This window comes from Oenanthe melanoleuca, chromosome 2 (assembly GCF_029582105.1).
Source record: "Oenanthe melanoleuca isolate GR-GAL-2019-014 chromosome 2, OMel1.0, whole genome shotgun sequence".
Taxonomy (NCBI): domain Eukaryota; kingdom Metazoa; phylum Chordata; class Aves; order Passeriformes; family Muscicapidae; genus Oenanthe; species Oenanthe melanoleuca.
Window position 1 is genome coordinate 123,460,067 of NC_079335.1, and position 20,967 is coordinate 123,481,033.

The 20,967-nt window shown below is 40.1% G+C and overlaps 1 protein-coding gene across 1 annotated transcript in view; it reads right to left on the reverse strand.

Annotated features, from left to right (window-relative positions):
* The window catches only part of NXPH1 (neurexophilin 1), a 161,139-nt gene extending 141,590 nt beyond the window's left edge, over positions 1-19,549 (reverse strand). The window contains exon 1 of the mRNA XM_056484229.1: positions 19,445-19,549. The gene's annotated coding sequence lies outside the window, so the exon portion shown is untranslated. The remainder of the gene's footprint in view (positions 1-19,444) is intronic.
* Between the last annotated feature and the right edge of the window lie 1,418 nt (positions 19,550-20,967).

A 20,967-nucleotide genomic window follows, 5' to 3' on the forward strand; every position in this document is an offset into this window, starting at 1 on the left:
CTCTGCACTCACCTGCTCATGGGGAGCCAGGCTGGGGCTACAGCTTTTACATGCTGCAGTAAAAAGCTCTGGTGACCTCAGGAAGGGATGTACAAGTAAATGACTGGAATGGCTGTGTCCAAAAGGAACACCTTATTCTCTTGTAAGAAAGCATTTGATGAAAGGATCAGTGATCTCGGATAGAAGAGCCTGAGCTCAGACACAGGACCCTTCATGTCAAATACAGCTGCCACTGGCTGTAGCTAGGAAGAAACCAGTTTCTGAGTAAGTGTTCAGTGTGTTTTGTGGAGCTCTGCACCCTTTCACATTGCTTTTGCTTCATGGTGCGTTTGCAAATTACCAACCACACTGATTTTGCCTCGAGCAAAATTTACTTGGGTGAGTAGCAGAACCTGAGGGGATTTTTTGCCTTTCATAACCAATAACTTAATATTGTTTTCCCTACAAGGCAAAATGAGCCATCAGGAAACTATTCAGAAAAACTTTGTCTTTTGTGTTCTAGACCTTTTAATTTGGGGGAACCACTCTGCTCATCATCGGATAAATCAAAGTATTGAGACTTCCTTTGAACAAGATGGAATTGAGCTTTTGTGAGAAGTCTCCTTTGGATATGTCTTGCAGCAGCAAGAACTTTTAAAGACCGTTTTTTTACAAGTCCCTGATCAAGTAAATTATTTCATGTGGTCAGGTCTTGAGACCAGCAAGGAATATTTTTTTAAAGTATTCGAGGCTGTTGACACTTCATGATCAAGATTTTACCTTTCAGTTATAGTACTTAGGACTAAAAAGACACCAACGTGTTTCATTTTCTTTGTTAGCTAGTGGGCATTCTCTCAGTCATAGATGTAAAAGACAGTCATCAGTTAGACAATAGCCCACCCAAGTGACATCTTGTTACTTTATTAAACTACGAACCAGCTTCGATATTTTCAGTATTTAGAGGATCAGAAAGAAATGTGGCAATGTGGGAAGGAGCTATATACTTTGAAAAGCCATGCAAAAACGTGACACATTTAATCTGCAATAGCAATACAGAACTTAACTGCATTTGTTTACCCAAGTTTGGTTTGGTATTAAAACAAAGTGAGATATTTTGGAGTAGAATATTGTGAAATCTATTAGAAGTAGACAAACCTTGTGAGAACTTTCACTTTTGAGGAAAACCTGAAATAGATTTTCAACCTTACTTTAAGGGAAGAGAAAGCTTCAGACAACTTATCAAAGAAATTGCAAAGGAAATTAAATTTTTTTTTGCATTGCAGTTGCTGCTGAGGTATGAACACTTTTCTACGAAAGAGACAGCTGTTAGGATCGCCAGTATTAACAAATACATGCTGAAAAACAGAGGGATGTCGATTTGTCAAGTTAGTTTGTGGTGCTGTTGCAATAGCTACGCTGCACACAGACACATTTCCCTTTCACTCTTCACTAAAAATTTTCAGTGAATCCAAAAATCAGAAGAAAGAAAAATAGCCAATTCCCATGGTTTACACCATTTAATACAAAACCCCGTGCTTTCTCTGTCAGAGACTGCGGGGTGGTGGTGCTAATTACGCTGGATTACAGCAATCTTCCAGTGCCACCTTGTGGCGCAGGATAATACCGCAAAAGGCAGCTAACATCATCCTCGCCAAGCAAAAGCAGCCGGTAATCCATGCAGCAGTCCATAAACATAACAAACTGAGAGGTGGAAGAGAGCTTTCATCTTAGATATTAAACTAACTTCTTCCCCTGCAACAAGAAAATGTCAGCTTTTGCTGGTAGAGAGTAGCACCTGTCACACCCAATGCTGATATTTGGGTTTTACTCTAAGGATGCTCCAAAGCAGTGGTGCAGAAAGATCCCCAGGGAGGCTTTGCAACAGGCCATGCTGTAGTACATAAACATTGCGCTATGTAATTTAGCACCAAGGACATTTATTTTTTAGTTTAAACCACCATTCTTATTTTAAAATATAATGGAATGCACCAACATAAGCAAACATCTATTCCAGTCCTGACTACTCTCCCTGTGAAGACTGTTTCTCTAAGCCCACCAGGATTTGTCTTGCTGCAGTCTGAGGCTGTTTTATCACATCAGAGTCACAGCAATAGAATCACAGCTCCTGAGCAGAGCCCTTCCAGGTTGCTACAAGAACTCCCTGCACACACATGGAGTACCTTGGTGGTAAGTGCTTCCCATCAACAGGTACGTGGACTCCTCAAAGCTGGAATTTAAGAGATGTAAATCACCCAAAATAAAACTGGTTAATTTCATTCACACAGATCCCAGAGGACATAATAGTTTTAAATAGGGAAGGGATATCTTTGAAAAGTGTACAAGGCACAAGGATGTCAGCAGCAGTGGCAGTACACTGGCAAGAGGTGCAAATTAGCTCGTACTCAGACTGGTCCTGTGAGCTGGGATTTGGGAGTGGACAGTCCAGTTCCCCACATCCTACTGTGAAACTGCCCTTCTCAGCTTTACAAGACTTACAGTGACAGCAAGGACAATTGGAGGATATAAAAAAAATTAAACCAAGGGGAATCAAGTGGTTTGATTTCCTTGAGCGTGAAAATCCATGAAACTCGCAAATGACACATGAATTAAAATAATCTGCAGGATACTAATGCAGATTTTACTAAAGAGATCAAAATTAGTCCTGGATAGTTATATCTCACGTGATCATGCAATGCCAGGCAAGCATCATACAGCAGGCTTTAAAATGGGATTCCTGCTTTGGAGAGTCAACCCTACTGACAGATCACTCTTTTACTTTTCATCCTATATTTCTTACACCTCTGTGCTAACAAATCTTTTGTTTCTTATCATCCATCGATATTATGTTCCTTTCAAAGGTGCTGAACTTATGTCGTGTACCACTCATAAGGTAATAGGATCATAAAATATAATTGTAAGAAGCACATTTTCAGAAGATTCATCTTCCTCTTGAGTACATAAGATGTGTCCACGGCTTTATTTCTACACATAGCTTTAAGGAGACTATCAGATGCTGACAGAAGCCTGATTTAAACAGCAATGATATTTAAATCTAGCAAGGTGGCCATGATCACCCCAGCACCCCAGGTAAACTGAAGCTTGCAGATCTCATTTTTGTCTTTACAGAGGAGGACAGATTTAAGATGAAAGACAATACTCTTCTAAGCCAAGCACATGGTAACTACACAGGCATCTATGTACACATCAGAACATGGATGTACTATTTTTTCAAGTTCAGAATGTTTGTAGATTTAGATATATAGTATAAAATATATATTCCACCATAAGAACAGACTGTTTAGGATAAAACCTTTTTTTCTGACCTGACGAGTTTCAAACACTGCAGTAAAATAAATTCAGTAAGTTTGGATTCTACAGATCAGCTAGTCTTAAGAGGGAATTACATTTAAATTTGAGATAGGTTAGGAATCGTGTAATTCAATTAGATTTTAAGTTCAGCTAGTTTTAAACTCTGCCAGCATGGTACAGTGCACTTAGACAAAACAGACATACAGTTTTAGAATGTGTTCAGTTTAAGCACCAATGATTAAAATTTAGCAAATCCTTCAGCATGGTAGTTAAAATTCCTAGTTCGAATTAAATCCACAGCTTTGACAATATTAACTGGATTCAGTATAAAGCTGCTCTGAAAGAGTGATAAATAGGTTGCTGTTTGTTTTCCATTTGAGTGCTGGGTGCTGCAACGGTAGATTAATTACCCTTAATTAACTATCTCCTTTGTAGAAGCTTGGAGCAAACTATCTAATGAGACCAGAAGGAGAGTGGAAGCTACTTGATTCACTTAATGCACAGGTATCACCTGTACAATGATCTGCCCTCTGAGCAGATGTCCCAGCTGCAGGCTACAGCACCTGTGCTGCATCAGGGCACCACTCACCCAAAAAGGAGCAAATTTCTCCAGTACATGGGTTCCCTTAACCCTAGGATGTCCATATATTCCTTTTCACCAAAAATATCGTGCAGAGGATAAGGAATCTAGATTTTATTGTAAAAGGCATACACCACAGAAAGATACTATTGTCAAGTACACAGATATTCCAGTTTCCAAAGCCATGGAAACCTGGCCAGTGTTTTATAGGCAACATGTGACAGCACTGGACCTCTGAAGGCTTCTAGATAGTTTCTTATACAACATCAAAGAAGATGTGGTAGCTCTGGATCATGCCAGTATCAATATCAAAGGGAGAATATGTAATATTTTTGTCTAGGAAGTGTACTCTGAAACTGCCAGAGAGAGAGAAAAGATACATTTGAAAAGCAAAGTTAAGAAAGCAGTAAAGGCAGAAAGGTTAACTTTTGCAACTCTTTGGAATAGCTGAAATCTAGGTAAGAAGGAAGGAAAAACCAAACTAGAACCAACTCATAGCTTAATTGAAACAGTTAGAGAGAAATTTTAAAGTTTTTATAAAAAATAAATAAAAGTGAAGGAAAGCCAATACCTGTGGAAAAGGTACATACTATTTCCAGCTCTGTAGTGTTATACTTCTTTTTCTTTCTATCCAAACAAATAGCATACCTCTTCTCCAAATCCACCAAGTCAAGGCTCTGGAGCTTATCTCTGTGCATGGTATCTGACTTCCATGCTGTTTGAAGTGAGGCTCTCTCCCCTCTGCCCCCCAAAGGACTCATAAATTCTTATTAAGAAAGAACTACATGCATGACAGCCCTGGAAGCAAAGGTGATAATCCAAGGTGATTAAAACACCCAGAGCACCTGTAATTTCCCAGTCCTTTTACAGGCAGCAGATACCACTGTTCTGACATGACACCCAGCTCCAGAACTGACAGCTGAGAACAAACAGTGTCTGGTGTCCTGAGAAAGTACCCTGAGATGGGCTGGACACTGGAGCATTCAAAGCTTTGGGACACTCTTGAAAACACAGCCTGAAAGCACCATGATCTCGAGGACTAACAGAGAGAGTCTGTTCTTTGTTCACAGCCATAGCTAGGGAAATGAAAAACAAGGATTCCTTCTTAGCAAGGAGTCACAAGGAATAAATGCTTGGCATTAGATAACAACTTCCTCCTTCTTGGACTAAATACCCCATGGAAAGACTTCTGCTTATGAATCTTCATTTACTTCAGACATTCCCTCCTTCTGCTGCAAGATACTGGTGGATAAATCAGGCGGGACCCTTTCACCACAGCAGAAGGATGGGATCAAATTTACACGTGTGACAAAGCAGGTCAGTGGGGTATTAACACTCTGAAGAAACATTCCTAGAGGTTCAAGAGTCCCAGGAACTGCTGTTGTGCAGAAGGGTGTCAGAGGTACCTGCTGTGTCCTCTCAGGGCTGAGGACTGGAGCCCTTGCCCACTTATGATTGTGTGACATAACAGCTTGGAGAGAAAAAGCTATTATTGACTCAGACCCAAGCAGTGGCCTGCTTCAAACTGGCTGCAAAGGAGATGTCAAATAACCTGATATTACAGGCACAGTGACTAAGCCCATGGGAGCAAAAAGAGTTGAAAAAATTAATGTGAAAGGTATTTGACTTCAAAAAGGAGAACTCCCTAAAAAAGAGGAAGCTATGGAAAGAGGCAAAAGGGAAAAAAATTTGCACTGTGTGGAAATTGTTTTAAGGTGTCCTATTAGATGTTGGTTATAAGTAAGCTGATAACTACTATCACAAAACTTTAAAAGGAACAAAATCACAAGTCAGTTAGAGTTAAAAACAGGGTGAAGAAATATTTCAAAAGTAAAAAAGGAAAAAAAAAAAAGAAGAAAAAGTTTCATCCAAGTGAGGAAAAGAGATCATAAAAATTGGGAAGTTTACAGAAAACCACAAGGAAACCCAAAATACTTTTAGGAGCAATTTGCTGAAGGCATAAAAATGTTTCATAAAAAAAAAAAAAAACAACACCTACTTTTAAACACATCAGAAGTAGGAAAGCTGCCAGCTAGTTAGTCAGGCAGATATATGATCAAGATGTAGAAGGTATGCTCATGGAAGATAAGGCTGAAAATGTTTAATGAATTTTTCCACTACTGTTCATGGTGGAGAATCTGAGGGAGGCTCAGGCCACAGATCACTTTATATGGGATAAGAATATAATGATCTGTCTCAAACAGAAATGTTAGAAGAAAATAGTACAGAAAAAAACTACAAAATAAGTTGTAACAAACCAGGTTCCAGAACTAAAAAATGTTCACTTGGGAACCGAAAGGAATTAATGTACAAAATTGTTGAAGAGCCAATTCCATTTCATATCTTAAAACACACATCAGTATTGGTACCAGAGATGTAAAATTTTTTTAGTAGTTGTTGACATGAACCTAGTAAATCTGTTTTCCATCTTGGGTAAATTTGTAGAAACTACATTAAAGAACAGAATATATAAACTCAGAAATAAATATGATATTTTGGAGAAGGGTCAGTATGACTTTCATGGTGAAAAGTCATGCTTCATAAATTTACTACATTTCTTTGAAGTGTCAATTAATATGTAAACAAGGATACTGCAGTGTAGTAGGAATATTTTTTACAAAATTCTCTCAATAAGGGCTTTAAAAACACACTGCTTGCCTGGAGGAAGGTGGAGGTCTTGCCATGAATTAAAATTTTCCACGACAGAGAGACTGAGCCGGGGGGGGGTCACAGGAATCCACATAGGCATTTTTGGTGCTCAACAGATTTTCAAATGGTCTGGAAGGAACATTATACTGATGTGCCCAGATTGGCACGTCATGGTGATACAAAATTATTCAGGACTGGAAAAAAATTAAGATGGCAGTGAAAAATTGCAAAGGGACCTCATTTACCAGTGGCTTGCACGTAGAGTGGCAACAAAATGTAAACTGAAGTTCAATGTTAGTAAATTAAAAGGTAGACACTTTAAATATGTGCTCTAAATAAATTTTTTCCACTCAGGAAAGAGATGTGTGGAAAGTTCAGCTTAACAGTCTGTGGGAATCATGAAGAAAAACAAATCCCAGGTATTTAATTTTAAAAAGTAAAAAGCAAAAATAAAAGCAAAGAAGAGCAAGGAAGTCAGAAAACAGGAGTACAAGAAGCACATTGCTCACAAATGGTTACTACATCCCCATCATTGACTGTGCACAGGTCTACTCCTCTATCAGCAAATAGCTTTAACAGAAGGAGAAAAGCTGCAGAGAAGGATAAGATCACCGTGCTGTTATATCTTCCACATAAGGAAAGTCTCTACAAACTGCTTTTCTGCTAGTAAAACCAATGGCAAAGGAATAAAATGATGTGAAGAGGGAAAAAAATCCCCTTCAAATACATCAACTTGTTTGTTCTTATATTCAAAAAGAAATACAGATGCCTGAGAGCTACTGTTAAAAAGTCTGATTCTACTTTTTCTTTTTTCTGTTGCAATTTTTATTTAGGTGCATCTGAGTGACTAGGGCAAGAGAGATGCCAATTTTTGTAAAAGGAAATGGAAGTGCTGTTATTCAACTCTGCTATAAGATCACTAAATCTTAAAGCTTGTCTCATAGTGGAGAAGCAGTGAAGCAGGAAATTGCTAATGCAAAGTGTATAAGAGAAGATCCACTATAGCAGGATTCAAGCTTCACCCCAAAAGCCACTCTTGCAAAGAAAAAAACAAGACATATGTGAACAGAGGAAAGCACTATGAAAATTAAACAGCTTTCCAAAACAGGAAAAAATTTAAAAAAAACCCCTCAAACTAATCCTTTTACTACTACATTCAAAGTTTAATTGTGTTATTAATTTTTTGTGAAGTATTTGGTTTTCAGTAATGCACACAGCTGGAAAACAACTCAGCACCACAGAACTAAAACTGTATCAGTCCATTTTATGGAGAGCTGGAAAAGTTATATGATTTATTTTAAATTTAGGATAATTTATCTTGGGAGACAATTTGATAGTACTTTAGTACTTTAGTTTTAAAGATTTCTAGCTCAAAGTAGCTCTCTGACCCTGGGGTGTTTTTTGTGAACCTGCATGCAGTGATATTGGGCCCTTCTGGGGTGTTTTTGCAGACTCACTCAGGGCATGGTTTTCAGTGTCATAGCTTGTATATCTGCAGATATGTGACCAGCTGTGTCTGGCAGGTATAGTCATGTACAAGTATGTAAGATGACTGGCAAATGAAATTATGAGTCTGCAGAAGTCTTCACTACAAAAAGTCCACGTGCAGATAAATTACATCTTCTTTTCCTGAGGTGCTGTAAAACATGAAATTCCAAATCAAAAATTGATTTCACACTGTTTTCTCTACCCAGCTGATACAGTCTCTGTGGTGAATCTCTTCATCTCTCCATGACTGCACACACCATTCTGTAAGCCCAAGTGGGAATCTTTCACATCTCAGACTGTTTCTGGTGTCTTCTCACCAAAGGAGGCTGGGCATCCTAGAACCCAGCTGACTGGAGGAATGTGCAATGAACAAAAGCCTATCTACATTTTGGGTTAAATACAGCATCATCTGGGGGCTTTTAAAATTTATTTACCTATTTATGGAAAACTCTGCAGAAACATTTTGCTAAAAAATGTAGCCTTCAGAATGTAGCTGCAGACACCACAGACAGTTTTCAGAGTATTTGTATCTGTTACAAGGCTGTACTTTAACAGACCTGAAATAGGCACCCATATGCATAGTGCTTCATTCTGACTTTGTGATGTGTTCATATGTTTCATTATTTACCACCCAAAGAGATTAAAAAATATTAAACAGTTCATTTTCTCAACCATAACTGAAGCAGAGAAGTTTAGCTATGCAAGGGAATTGCAAGTTGGAAAATTTAAGGGCTTAAACTATTCTAATCTCAATAAAAAAACAAACTGATTTATTCAACACAAAGCTATACTTGGCTCCAGCCTTAAGGTTAAACTGTGGTTTGTACTTGTTGTAAACAATTAACCTGGTGCACCATTATGCCAACAGATGCTGCAATGGGTGAAATTCCCAGTTTGTTGAGCTTGTGGTACAAAGCAAAATGCTTCATATTCTTGATATCCTTCTGAGCAGAAACCAGGAGCATTTACTCCCAGAAGGACTGTTCTGTTGACCCCTCACTCTAAAAGAGTGTTAGCAGTACAGAGAGCCAAACATACCAGACAGATGGAGTTTGGGCAGTAATTTCATAGTTATCATTCCTGATAGGGATTCAACACATTAAGTGCAAGCATCAGCACACTTAGATAGCTACATTTCACTGTCAAAAGAGCAAGGCAGGAAACTCCAGAGGGCAATTCATCTTGCATAACTCAAACATGAAGCTTTAGAGCACTTTGACATTTGATTCATCATTTTGACACCAATTAGGCACCTACTTTAGTCAAAGGTATATTTTGTTTTCAAGAGGCCATATTTCTTCATTGGTTGGAGAAGGGAGACAAATTAGACTAGAAGCTGACTTTCAGACAATTAAAGCCAGAGAGAATGAAACCCACTTCCTATTTCTTCTAACTTGTGGGAATCATTAATTGTGGATGGTATGTAGGCAGCCCTTTGCCTGGCTGCTTCCAGACACATCATCCAGACACTAAAATCCTAACCCTAAAGTCCAAATTACCTAATGGTCAAAATCAGAAGCCATCATGTAAAAAAGAAAAACAAAAACAAAACAAAAAAGAAAACAAAACAAAAAAAACCCAAACAAACTAAACAAAACAAAACAAAAAAAGACAAAAACAACCAAACAAACCAAAATAACCCCCACCTGATACCAATTTGAAATTACTTCAAAGGTCACACTACGGAGCCTTTTAGTTTTCTCCAATACAAATGTTAAGCATCCATCAATTAAGGAATAATATAAAGCTCTTGCTCAGACACAGACATCATATCACCACATATAGATGAAAACTAGCCAGGAACATTGACTGTCAGGGACAAGCAGCTATTTTCAAACACAGCCAAGGTGCTTTCAGCAGGGAAATCACATGCTGCTTTGATGCAAACAAACAACTTTTTTATCTCCCTAGTTATTTATTCTGCTGAGAAGTCCACCTTAGCCACCCAGTCAAAAATAAATGAATAATATAACGCACAAAGACTTCAGGAGCACCTTTGCCATCCTAATTACAGACAAAACAATTTCCCATTCAGTGTTTAACACAATAGATTTAAGTGGATGAATAGTCTCATTTTCTATCAACTCTAGATGCCACCTTGGACTGTGCCCCAGACAAGCACCAGGAAGTCCCCAGCTTTGGGATTTCTCTCTTAGGTCCTCCATCTCTCTCATAGACTGAGATGCCCTAATAAACATTAAAATAAATAGATGTCATGAAAAGCAGTCTGAATATGGTAAAAATCAGGGTGGTGGAGCAGCAACCCAAATTGATGTAGCATTTGGCCTCTTCCAGAAGAGGAATAGATCAAGAGATTAATAGATTAATATTCCCTATGTAGGTCTCCTGGGAATCTTTCTTACAAGTCAATATCCTTACCTTAGGAAGAGGAGGGACAGGTACTGATTTCTTCACTCTCAAAAATCATGACAAGTCTTGAGGAAATAGCTTGAGGCTGAGTCAGGGAGGTTTAGACTGGGTATCAGAAAAAAGTTTTTCATCCAGTAAGAAATTGGGCACTGGAACAGGCTCCCCAGGGAAGTGGTCACAGCACTGACAGAGTTCAAGAAGTGTTTGGACAACTCTTAAGCACATGGTGTGACTCTTGGGGATGGTTCTGTGCAGGGCTAAGAATTGGACTCAGTGATCCTTTTGGGTCCCTTCTAACTCAGGATATTCTGTGATTCTATTATTTTACTGCTGCCAGTGAGCAAGCTGTGTGACCTGTGACCTGTGTACCATTTGGCTGAGTTATATGCTGCCTGCTTCACTCATCCATTGTACTCATTAGCAAAGGCCTGAAGAAAAATTACTTCATTTGTATCTATTTCTTATCCAGAATTCCCACTGGATGCTCAGCTGTCAGAACATCTCTGTGTTTGAAGGTATTCGAGCATTTCTGAACTAAGATTTGAGTTTTCTCCTGTATTAATTACAGGAACATGCTGAGCTGCTCCTCAATCAGAAATCTCCTTTTTGCCACACCAGAATGTGTGACATACAGCTTACTACAAAGGCAAAGAAGTCACTGCTGTATTTAACACTTAAATGAAATTGAACTTGATGTTTCAGAGATCGTAGCAAAATAATTTGAAAGAATCTCACAGGATCAAATAATGTAATTATAATCTGTAGCAGTAACATTATGTTGGCTGAGGTTCACTTGTCCTAACTTTGTGCTTTCTTCCACAGGGAGAAATGTCAAAATTCTGAATTTCCCAGTTAGCAAATCTGCCAACAACACAAAGCTGTGTGGGTTGGTTGCTGTGCTGGAGGGAAGGGATGACAGGCTTGAGAGGTGGGTCTGTGAAAACCTCATGAAGATCAACAGGGTCAAGTGCAAGGTCCTGCAACTGGGTTAGGGCAAACCCAAGCATGAATCCAAACTGAGCAGAGAATGGAGTGAGAGCTGCCCTGCTGAGAAGGGCTTGGGGGTGCTGGTGGACATGACCCAGCAATGTGCACTCCCAGCCCAGAAAGTCAAATGTGTCCTGGGCTGCTTCTACAGCAGTGTGACCAGCAGGGCAGGGGAGGGGATTCTGCCCCTCTGCTCTGCTCTGCTCTGCTCTGCTCTGCTCTGCTCTGCTCAGACCCCATCTGCAGTGCTGCATCCACCTCTGGGGCTCCTAACACAAGAAGAACGTGGATTAGGTGGAGTGAGTCCAGGGAAGGGCTACTGAGATCACAGGACTGGAGTACCTCTCTAGGGTGAGAAAGCTGGTGCTATTTAGCCTGAAGAAGAGAAAGATCTGGGAAAACACTAGAGCACCTTTCAGAACCCACAGAGGGCTACAGGCGAGACAGAGAGAAACTTTTAACAAAGACAGGACAGGGGATCATGGCTGCAAACAGAAAGAGGACAGGTTTAGATTAGATGTAAGGAAGAAATTCTTTACTGTGAGGATGGTGAGGCACTGGAACATGTTGCCCAGAGAAGCTGTGGATGCTCCATCCATGGAATTGCTCAAGGTCAGGCTGCATAGAGCTCTGAGTAACCTGGTGTAGAGGAAAGCATCCTTGCTTGTGGCAGGATAGTTGGAGCTAGATAAACTTTAAGGTTCCTTGTAACCCAAACCATTCAATGATTCTGCATTTCTATGATCTGACTGTAGGTGAAAGAGTGAAAGGAAAAGAAAAAAGAGACATAAGCCCAGATCTAAATAAAGAGATAAGAACACAGCAGTGAGATGTGATGTGACACTGTCCTTGCAGGCGAAGAGAACAGAGATGGACAAGGCAAGTAGATGAAAGCAAGAAGCAGTTTATGTTTGTAAACAGGCTCATTGTAAAGGGAAGTGAAAAGGTCACTGGACTGGAATCAGTGACTGACAAAGATGAAAGAGAGTATTGTGTGATGAAAGGATTCCTATTATTTATAGAAAAAGATTATTGAAAATGGAAATAGTGTGCATCTGCTGGTGGTAAATCAGCTGCTAGTGACTGCATGAAAGTGACATTACTCAAGGAGAAAGAGGAAAAAAGAGTGAATTAAAATATTAGAGAATTAATGGAATTTCTCCTAAATTTAAAGAACTAGTGAGTGGTAGGAAAGTGTGACTGTATGTTCTTATAAAATTGTTACATTTATTCATCAGAGCACACTGCAAAAGCAGCCATCAAGAAAGTACTGCAGGAAATCAAGAACTGCCAGAAAACAAATGGCAAATATTTGTACAATGCTCCCACCACTACTTACAGGCCAGCCTGTTTAGTGACTTAGCAAAAGATGTGGCTGAATATGCAGTATGTCCCCAGAGATGCAGGTAGTGAGAAGAGAGACTGGTTTGGGGTCAGTCATCCTGCAAAACCACAGAAAGAAGGTACTCCAGGCTACTGAGGAAAGACTCATGGAACTTGCAGGTAATTTCATGGGTGTTAATGTAATCCAAAATTTTTGCAGGGGTTTCTACTCAAGTGCCTATTTGAATTTCATTTCAATGCTAAACAAAAAGAAGGGAAAGAGTAGTGAGCAGTAGGAAAATAACAGTAAGAAAGTAAGAAATAATAGAAAAGAGTAGTGCCTAGTAAGTGAAAATGATTTTAAATATCTTCAGAATAAGCAGAGCAGTGCAAATGGCAGTATTGCCTCCTAAACAGCTCAGTGGTAAAAATGTGAAGCACTGGTAGGTAAGCTCAGTCAGGCAGCAGTGTGAGTAGAGGAGTGAGGAGAGGAACTGCCAGCCAGCAAAACGCTGACTGGGGGAGAGAATACCCAGACTGTCTAGGGAAGCCTGCAGATTTCCCTCCTGCTCATACAACAGTGTTTCAGCATGCACAGGTCCTGTTGGTCCTGTCACTTAGTCTTGTAGCTCTTCCTGAGTCTAAGTCTGCCTGCTCACATAAAACAGGGGAGTCAGGCTTCAGTGACAGTCCTGTGTCTTAGCTAAGCTACAGGAGCAAGCAGTGTGTGCTGGAACAATGCCTGAAGGTACAGTGAGATTAGTTCATAATGCTGAGCCTCAGCTGGACTCTCTGGAAGCTGCAGCTGCTGGGTAGTGTGGCTCTGAATAATAATAGGAAGGAAACACAGAAGTGTCACTAGAGTTTTCACTTTGTAGAAAATGGATTAATTGTGTCATCCAGCTACTTCTGTGCTGTACTGAAAGGGTGGTGAGAAGATCTCTCAGCTTACCATGGAGCTTCTGATCCAGAAATTATCTGAAATGCCCTTGGTTACCTTTGCACGGAGGTAAGATGTTCTGTCCTGAAAACACTGACTGTGCCTCTGCTGAGTCTTTTCCCTTTGTGCCTTGGCTACCACATCACAGCATCTCTCCATATAACACCTTCTGATAATGGCATCCCTGAGTAGGTATGTGATTGCCTGAGAACAACTAATTAGCAACAAGTGACCTATAAAACTACTAAACAAGCTAATATCTGGTCAATATGCTTCCAAAGACCTGTTCTAGAACAGAGTCCTAGTTATCCCAAGTAGATGACACTCATTTGAAATGACATCTCAGGTGATCTACAGTCCTATTTATCTTTATTAATTTTTTATTGATCTTAAACAGAAATCTCTTTTGCCTTTGCAGTACTTCATTCTTCATTGAGCATATAACAAAGTATGCATTGATATAAACTCTTCATTTGTTAAGTATCATAATGATTTCAGGATGATTGGTTGTGTCAAATTCAAGATTCTCTCTGCTAAAACTACCTTGATAGTGCTGTGAGTGTTAGCTGGCATTCCCTGAGTGTATTTCTCATTACATCCCATCATTTTACTGTCTTTCAACAATGATGTCCCTTGTCTTCATTGCAATGCTGCCTTGAGGTTATAGTAATGAGTCCTCAGACCATTTTCATCTCTCTCTAAAGGGAAAGCAAACAAAGTGCCAGACAGAGGAGAATATAAAGAAGCTCAGGTAGTAGGAAAGCAGGGAAGGAGATGGGACTATACATCAAAGAAATCATCAGTAGATTTGATTCATGCTGGGTCCAGGCATCACTTGGCTGATCTGTAAGAGACACCAGCTTGGTCTCTTCTGCAAAACTCCATTGAAATAATTTTAGCTTTCTCATGCTATCTGATCCCTTTCTCTCTGTCTCAGCTGCTGGATTTCAAGTGTTCCCCTTGAGTATTTGAACATGGATGCAAAACAAGTATTAGAGAATTGTATGATAGACCTTGACACTTATTAAATAGAAGGAAAGACATTTAAATTTTTTACACTGCCAGTTGCTGGAGATCTTTTCATGGCTATGGTATCATCACTAATTTCCAGTATATAATACTGAAATTGAATTATGGATAACACATAATCTTCCACATGTTTAGCTTCCAGCTTTTGGCAGTCCTGAGAAAACTGTGTGTCTTTGACTGTCCACCATTTTAAACATGGTAATGTCTCTGCTTCAAGGACACATCTCTGTTCCTTCCCTTCAGAGAATCACAGAATATGCTGAGTAGGAAGGGACCCATCAGGATCATCCAACTCCTGGTCCTGCACAGGACATCCCCAAGAGTCACACCACATGCATGATAGTGTTGTCTAAATGCTTCTTGAACTCTGTCAGGCTGGTGTTGTGACACTTCCTTGGGGATCCTGATCCAGTGCCCCACCATCCTCTGCATGAAGAACCTTTTCTTGAAATTTAACCTAAACATGCACATCCCCATCCCACCACTGCCACCCTAGCTCAGGCTCATGCCATTTCCTGGAGTCCTGTCACTGGTCACCACAAAGAAGAGATCAGTACCTGTCCCTCCTCTATCTCTCATTAGGAAGTTGTGACTGCAGTGATGTTCCACCTCAGTCTCCTCCAGGCTGAACATGTCTTCCCCTCCAGGCCCTTCACCATTTGTGCTGCCCTCCTTTGGGCATCCCCTAACAGTTTAATGTCTTTTTTTGTATTGTAGCTCCCAAACCTGCCCCCAGCACTGGAGGTGAGGCTGCCCCAGCTCAGAGCAGAGCAGGACAATCCCCTCCCTTGCCCAGCTGTCAGTGCTGTGCCTGATGCCCCCAGGACAAGGTTGGCTCACCTGGCTGCCAGGGCACTGCAAACTCATGCTCAACTTGCCATTGACCAGGGCCCCCAGGCCCCTTTCTGCAGATCCATCCTCTAGTTCCCTAGTTTATACACACAAACAGGACTGCCCCATCCCAGGTGAAGAATCTTTGCAGAGGTTACCAGAGCCATTCTTTTTCTTCCCCTCCTGGCACATCTCTCCATCTCCTTCTCCCTTTGTAGGTAAGGAGAAGGCCTTCACTGCTGACCACTGAAAGACAAGTTTGCCATTGCTTCTCCCAGCTCTACTGCTCTGCTGAAACGGGGTCAGATCTCACCCTCTGCCAGTGGACAGCTCAGCTGTGGCTGCTGCTGCCATAGCTTCCAGCTGAATAAATGTTTCTCCACAGCACAGAGACTGACTTGGCCAACACCTTAGTGCCTGGATCCCAATGGTTTTTACCAGCCAATGGATATCTCACTTCCCACTCTTTTTGACAAGGAAATTAATAATACTGGCTCTTCTCTACATAACTGAGAAATCAGTACCAATTTGAAATCCCTGCAGTTGTCAGTGTTGTCCTCTTTAGACTGAAGAACATTTGACAGCTTTATGCCCTAGCAACACAAAGCAAGGCAGCCTATGCTGTTCTAAATAATTTCCTCTTTCTGGGAATGTGTAGAAATCACTTGTGATATAACACACACTTTCTCACTGCTGTTCTCTGCAGCTCCACAGACTTCCTAGCCTATGACAAACATCCTAGGGAGGTTTGGAAATAACTTGGGAGCTGTGTTTGGCATGGGAGGCATGAAAGTCACCTGTAAAAAGCACAGCACATTGCTCGGGTTTACCAGTGAAGTCAGAAATAAAGACAAGATTTATGGGAAAAGTGTGCAGAAGGGGTTGTTCAAGCTCTGAACATGGCTGTTGTGGTTCCTGATGAAACATTTACAGAAAAAGAGACTTGATTTCCTTTTCAAATGTATGGGAAAGGTACAAAAGAGACTTTCCACAAGTGGTTTTCATCCTTCTTTTTATTCATTCAAAACATTGCTTTAACCACTTACTGAAGGACAACATTATCCAAGGCTAAAGAAGCCACTCACAAATCCTGCAGAAGAAAAGGATACAACTATACAAATCTGAATAAAATGTACTAGCTCTTCTTTTCCCCTTCACAAAAATACATCTGGAGTGCAAACCTGATTTTCTTGCAATCAAGCACATATGGCAGTTAGAGGGGCAGGTTTCTTTGGGTCACACCCCAATGTCACCAGTCTGGCCCTCCTCATCAGAAAGGCTCTGCTTATGGCTGCAGCTATTTCCCCCTTTAACCACACCAAGCATTTGGTCAGTGGCAACAGGTTCACAGGGGCTCTCAAAAAGACAAGCACAGCACAAATACAGCAAGTGTTTACTCTCTGTCCTATCCTTCCTCTCTTCCTCCCTTCCTTTTTCTTCCATGTCAGTCCCAACTATGCTTTTTTGTCCCCATTGCTGGTGCTTTTCCTGTTGCTTGCACCCTCAAGCCACTTCAGAGCTGTAAAGCCCAATTCTCATTTCTTCATTTTCAGCTGGCACCTCGAGTACAAAAGCTCATTCCCAGAGAGAGAAAATTGTCCAAATGATCCTAAGACATCTAAACATTTCCAGTCACTACAGAACTATGGATAAGCAAGTAGATACAAGTTGAGATACTCTAGGGAACAGGAATAAACATTTTTGGAAGATAGCCTTTCCTCTGGTGTTTTTCTGCATTGGCACCTTCAAACATCTTCTGCATCCTTCCATCTTCTACTGCAATACTGTCATAACTTACCAGTGATGGCCAGGTGGTATTTGCATTGCATAAATCTAAGGAATATTTAGATTCTTCAGGAAAGGAAAATGTTAATTTGGTAAATTTTACTCTCTAACATGAATTCTCAGTTTGTTATTGCAGGACAATCTAAAGAGCACTGACCTGCAGAGGCTTTTGTCTTCCAGATAAGACATAAAGTGAGGGTCTGCTGCTTGCAGTCACTAAAGACACTGTGACACTTTTGTTTAAGGTGTATTTTTTTCCTTCTCTCTGGTGAAATCCCAGCTGTGAACTTTACATTCCTCCTATCTCTTTTCCCCTTAAAATTAAATTGGATAGGATGGTTTTCATTTCCTGTCCTCTCACTTCTTGTGTTGTGTGGCTACAGGCAGTTAAAAAGCCACAGTTTCACCCTGGAGGTGCCTGTATCTCAGTAAAAGCTGAAATAATCTTTTATGAAAAGATTTACCTTGCTCACAGGAATGTTTTGAAGTTTAAGCCTTTTTTTTTTTCTTCTTCTTTTTTAATTTTTTTTTTTTTGGCGGGGGGAGGATTGAGATAAAAAACAAAACACCATAAATATACAGATGACCTGCATATTTACAAGGAACTGACAAATCTTGAATGCAATTAGGATCATAATTTTCTGAGATTTCAATTTCCTTCATCGTTTTTTGAGAGGAGAAATCAAAACAAAAGCAATTGAAAAGTAATCCAGACAGGAAAGAAAAACCAACCACAGTGCTTTTCTTTAAAGGAAATAGCTCTCTCTGCCAGGCATGATCTCTGCAGGATGTATAAAAACTATTGTGAAGGACGGCTGTCATATTAATGCATTTTCAGGTCTTTTCCTGCAGCCACTTTGAAGACATGTGACTCAGCTGTATTTCTCTCTATTCGTCAGAACTAGTGCTTGCTTTGAATACCAAAGGACTGGGAAAAACGGGGCACAGAGAAACCTCTGTCAGCAGTCACACAGTCAGTGCAATTCCTGATGAAAATGATGGCAGCTGCCCAGGTTACATTGGTACCTTGCACTTTCATCCCTCTTTCACCGAGTTTTGCAGATCTGGAGACTTGACATCTAAAAAACATTAATCCCTTGAAGTGAAACAAGGAGATGTGATTAAAATCGAGTGTTAAAATTGTTTTCAATGAATTTGGCAAAGACAGGGCATGGTTAGATGTCATTCCATGCAGCCCTGGCAGAGGGAGACAGCAGAAACATCTCTAGTTGTTACACTGGAGGATCATCTGCCTTGGAAGAATAACAACTATTATTAATCCGTGTTTTCAGCAGCATTCAGCATGACTGAGAGACTTTCAAGTACCAACAAAGATCAGACCTTAACCTTATAGTCTGAAACTAAATTCAGGGTCAGAGGTAAAGGGGAAATAGTAAAATGTACAGAGGGCTCCTTTGGATGGTCTGTATTAGACACTGTAAATCAACCAGACAGTCTTATAAGCAGGGATGACCTTGAGAATCCTTGAGTCTATTTTTGTCATCCAGTGCTTGTAGAAACTGACTGCTTCATTCTTGATGAGTTTTGTCAAGTACGTTTTGTGAAAGTAGGCATACAGACTGTAGGAAGAAAATTAAGTGCAGTCTATTCTCATTTATTTTCAGGAGAATTTTCTGACTTGCAGTTTAGTGAGACTTTGCAGAACAACCCCAAATTCTTCCTGTTTAAACCATCTTTTTAAAGTCTGAACTTTTTTCTTTTTTTTTTTTTAATTAAGTTTGTTTTGTTTTTCCCAGCAGCAAATAAACTAACTAAGTGTTGGCTTCAAACTCTACAAATGTTTTATCTTAACCAGGTGTTTATTCTGTTTACATTATCTCATCCCCTTCTTCCATGGATATTTGAGGATTAGCATATGTTGTGGACAAGATCAAAGCAATCAACTTACAGTTTGTGAGCTTTATGAGGGAATTATTTGATTTTTGCAAACACATCACAGCTGTTGTGCATGAAAAAATCTACTTAATGTTATGTAAAGAAAAGATTTCTATGAACGCTTTTGTTTGACAGAATTCACTTTTCCATCTCATACAAAAATCAATTAAGATGAAAATGCAACTGGACTGTGTATGTGTAATTTTTTTTTTTAATCAAGAGTGCTCCATGTCTCCAGATTCTATTGAAGTAGGCTTTCAAAGCTCTTTTGTTCTCACCTGCTTATGAAAAATCATTCTCAGCATCCTGGGTCTCAGCTCACAGTGACTGCCTGAATCCAAAAGGTAAAGTAGTCCATCCCCACGGAGAACGCCAGCTGTCTCATTGATTCTGCATGGCTCTTGGCTCATGCTGAAGCAGCACTGGCAGAATTTCCAGAGAGAGGTGTATAATAAGGTAGCACCATGTTAACCATTAGCAGGGGGAAGTCAAACATCTGGTCTGGAGGAAAAGAGGAGTCCAGAGCTGAACTATCAGCATCAAAGCATGCATTTGTTGGCAAGTGTATGCCAGGATGAAACACCTAGGAGAAAAAGCTTTGGGGATGAAAAGGAATGCAAAAACAATAGTAAAAATAATAGGAAGAAAACTCCTTGTTCAATATATTTCTTTTCTAGGAACTATATTCTTGATGATTTAAAACCAACACTATCAAAACCAACACTTCTACTGTGATGAATGAAAGGTTTCTCAGAATAACCTTCATTTTGTACAAATGCACAGTTATTTCCTAAACATTTTTTTAATCTTTCTGTCTCTGTTTTCCACACACACCAAGCCTCCAGTTTCATGCAATTCCACTAAAACTCCAGCCCAGTGCAGTATTTTCTATCCTTTCTGGGTTGGAATTCTACAGCAGGAGTTTACAAATGCCAAGAAGCCCAGTCTGTTAGTTGGGAGCAATTGTGTCATGGATTCTCCTAGAATTTGGAGGGATGAGGATGTAAAGAGTGAAAATGATTTAGCAGCTCTTTGTGGAGATGAAGGGGAGTATTTTAAAACAGAGACAGAGGGTGAGAAAAGGACAGAAGTCATCCCAGGCAGCCCTTGCTGGCAGGTGCATTCACACCAGGTGCTGGCTCTGTTCTCCACTGATTGTAGCAGCAGGACACTGGCAGTTTTTGCAGAGGTATAGAAATGTCTGGGTATATTTCAGCTTTATTTTTGTTGCGGTGACACTTTTAAGAAATCTTGATTTCTATCAACTAAACAAAAGGAGAGAAGAAGTGCCTTCCTGTAACGTGTAAAGGATAAAGCAGCCTCTGCATCAGTTTCCAGAATGCAGCTTTCTCTTTGTCTGCAGTGTCACATACCCAAGTGAGTGTATGGAACATTCACAGTTCTCTCATCATCACTCTGGACATAGTTCTTGCTGAACAAAGTTGCCTCCTAGAGAACTGATCTAAGGAATCTGGTCAAGTACTTGTGGTGCCAAGTCCTGTCCTGGTGGCAGGCATTTCACAATTAAATACATCATTCTTTCTTACAATCATGGGGGAAGGTGACTCTGACCTGCAGTTTGCTGTTTGCTTTGGCAGGGTTAGGATTCCCTGCGTTGCTCAGTCTCTTGACTGATTTAGAATTAACTCTCTGATTAACATGCCTTGTTGGTTGTGTACCAAGACTTTGTTCTTTTTGTCTGTTCAGCTCTGAGCTGTGATCTTTGCAAAGTGTTATGAAATTGATTGTTATTTTCTTACAATGCTAAATATGCATTAGTTAAATCTGCCAAGGACCTTTT